Here is a 3542-nt window from a genome sequence, read left to right as displayed (position 1 = left end):
CCCTTCCATTATCCAGCTTGCTTCAGAAGGATATTGAATTTGATTTTGATGACAGGTGCAAGGAAGCGTTTGATTGCCTCAAGACAGCCTTGACCACCACTCCTATCATACAGGCACCAGACTGGACAGTTCTCTTTGAGCTGATGTGTGATGCTTCAAATTATGCACTAGGGGCTGTCCTAGCACAGAGGGTTGACAGATCACCTAGGGTGATATACTATGCTTCCAGGACATTAGATGCTGCTCAAGCAAATTACACAACCACGGAAAAGGAACTTTTAGCTATTATTTTTGCACTTGATAAATTTCGATCATATTTGCTTGGTTCTCGTGTCGTTGTTTTTACAGATCATGCAGCTCTAAAGTACCTGTTGAAGAAGGCTGACTCAAAGCCTAGGCTGATCAGATGGATGCTCTGGCTTCAAGAGTTTGACTTGGACATCCGTGACAGGAGCGGAGCACAAAACTTAGTGGCAGACCATCTTAGTAGGATTGAGAGAGCGGAGGATAGTGCTGATGTCTTGCCTATCCAGGATAACTTTCCTGATGAAAATTTGTTAATTATTTCTTCTGTTTTTGTTCCTTCCCCCACCCCTTTGTTTGCGAATATTGTTAATTATTTAGTTGCTTCTGTTTTTCCTCCTTTAGCATCTAGAGCTCAGATTGATAAACTTAAGAGTGATGCTAAACATTATGTTTGGGATGACCCCTATTTGTGGAAGTTTTGTAGTGATCAGGTAATCAGGAGATGCTTGCCGGACCATGAGATTGACTCCGTCCTGCAGTTCTGTCATTCTTCTGCATCTGGTGGTCATCTTGGCATTCAGAGGACAGCTCGCAAGGTGCTTGACTGTGGTTTTTACTGGCCCACCATCTTCAAGGATGCGTGGAAGATTTGCAGCACTTGTGAGCAGTGTCAGAGAGCAGGAGGAGCCCTTTCTTGGAGACAGCAGATGCCTCAGCAACCCATGCTATTCTGTGAAGTGTTTGATGTCTGGGGTATTGATTTCATGGGTCCCTTTCCTGTTTCTTTTGGTTTCTCTTACATTCTCCTAGCTGTTGATTATGTTTCAAAATGGGTGGAAGCCAAAGCCACTAGAACTAATGATGCTCGGGTTGTTGTGGATTTTGTCAGATCTAACATATTTTGCAGGTTTGGAGTACCCAGAGCTATTGTTAGTGATCAGGGCACCCATTTTTGTAACAGATCCATGCAGGCTTTGCTCAAGAAGTATGGGGTAGTGCACAAAATTTCTACACCCTACCATCCCCAGACTAATGGGCAAGCAGAGATTTCAAATAGAGAGATCAAGAGGATCTTAGAGAAGATTGTCCAGCCCAACAGGAAAGATTGGAGCAATAGGCTGGAGGATGCTCTCTAGGCGCATAGGACTGCCTACAAAGCACCTATAGGGATGTCTCCTTATCGGGTTGTCTTTGGTAAGGCATGTCATTTACCTGTGGAGATAGAGCACCGAGCCTACTGGGCTGTGAAGACTTGCAAATTCTCTATTAATCAGGCTGGAGAGGAAAGAAAGTTGCAACTGAGTGAGCTTGATGAGATCCGCCTTGAAGCCTATGAGAACTCTAAGTTCTACAAAGAGAAAACCAAGAAGTTCCATGATAGCTTGATAGCTAGGAAGGACTTCGTGGTTGGCCAGAAAGTTCTCTTGTACAATTCTCGGCTCGGACTCATGGGTGGTAAGTTGCGTTCTAAGTGGATTGGACCTTTTGTTGTTACTAATGTTTATCCTTATGGTACAGTTGAAATCAAAAGTGAATCCACAGATAAGAGCTTTAAAGTCAATGGGCACCGACTGAAGCCATTCCTCAGCAATCCATCTTTGTTGGATGTTGTTGTAGAGGAGACATCTCTGCTCGACCCTGCTACTCTCCCGCCATGACGTAGGGAGTTTTCTTTCCCCTTCTCTTTCTTTACTTTTATTGCACTTGTCCATAATTATTACTTGTTCTGATTGCTCTGATCTTCTGTTTGCACCACATTGGGACAATGTGTGATTTAAGTGTGGGGGGGACTGTTTTGGTTTGATTACATGTTTTTAGGGTTTATTTGTTATTTTAGGTTTTATGTTTAGGTGTTCTGTACAGCTTTGCATGTTTCTCTGTGATTTCTAGGTTTTGATTGTTTGTAGGCACTTACTTCATTCTTGGATAGGAGTTTCTGGATACTATATGGTTTGAAATCCCTGTTTTTCTCTGCTTGGAAAGATGATTTTGAGGTTTGAGAGGTTGTTTTAATTGTGACAGATATACCCTGTGTGAGAATTTGAGCCACTCTCTGTTCTTACTTGTGTGTTATGCCTCTTGATTGCTTGCACAGTTGCCTTGTCTTGACTCTGTTTGATACTTCTTGATTCATATGCATGTTTGGATATGATTAAGGCATTTTTGTTCTGATAAGCCTCTGGCCAAATAAGCCTACCTTGAATTAACTCCTCTGATAACCCCTGCTGAGCCTATTTCCCCTTTTTTGTTTGAAGCTCATTACAAGCCTTAACCGAAAAACCATGATTACCTTAACCTTAGGGAGTTTTGGAGCTTTGGAATTGTTTTAGGAATAAGTTCTTGAAAAAGTGTGGGGGTGTGTGTATGTTTCATTGGATGATGTATATTGGCCAGTTGATCCCTTATGTTGTAAACTTTACTTCTCTGCATGTTATCTTATCTCATTTAAAAATTTTCGTGTGTACTGTTCACTACATACTGTTCGTTTCAAAAAAAAAAAAAGAAAAAAAAAACAGAAAAAAAAAACAAAACAAAAGTTGTTTGAGGCAAGAGAAAGAGGATTGATCATCATAGAGGTCATTAGAGGTTTCTGGGTTTGTTTCTTGTGCGTATTCTTGACTTATTCCCCATTGCTCCTCTAGTTCCTCTGGTTTGCAGTTACTTATCCCATATATTATCCTCTACCCTGTCCTTAGCCTCATTACAACCCTGAAAAGACCTTTTGATCCTTATGTGCATGTTTGTTGGATGTTGATTTTAGAGACTTGCCAAGTCTATCTGTTGCTTGTTTTTCATGAGTGCTTTGAGAGTATACAGTTGCCTAGACACTTGAGAGATACAGTGATACAGTGCATCTTGTGAGGTTCTGTTGTTTTTGATTCACCTCTTGAGCTGATTGATTGTCTTGCCATGTTTTGAAATGCTTGGATGATTTCCATAAGTATCTAGTTTCTCTGACTCTTTTTGTGTTGGATGTTGTCTACTCCTTTTCTTTTCCTAGGATTCATTGAGGATTGTGTAAATCTGTTTGTTTTCTTCTGTGTATTCTTGTTTCTGTTTCTTTTTGTTGTGTCACTCTCTTTGCTGTCTTTGGAATTTTTCCATGCTCTACTTTTTGATTTTGCCCAGGAGTGCAAAAGGCTAAGTGTGGGGGAATTTGATGAGTCAATATTTTCCCTTATTTTCTTAACTTTCTGTACTTATTTTAATCTCTGATTTGCGCTTAATTGTTGATTATATGCACTGTTTTCCATTTGGGCTTTAATTGGACCGGTAATTCACATTTTAACTAATTT

The sequence above is a fragment of the Cajanus cajan genome, chromosome 3, assembly GCF_000230855.2.
Source record: "Cajanus cajan strain Asha chromosome 3, NIPB_CcT2T_4, whole genome shotgun sequence".
Lineage (NCBI taxonomy): Eukaryota > Viridiplantae > Streptophyta > Magnoliopsida > Fabales > Fabaceae > Cajanus > Cajanus cajan.
This window is presented reverse-complemented; position numbering follows the sequence as displayed.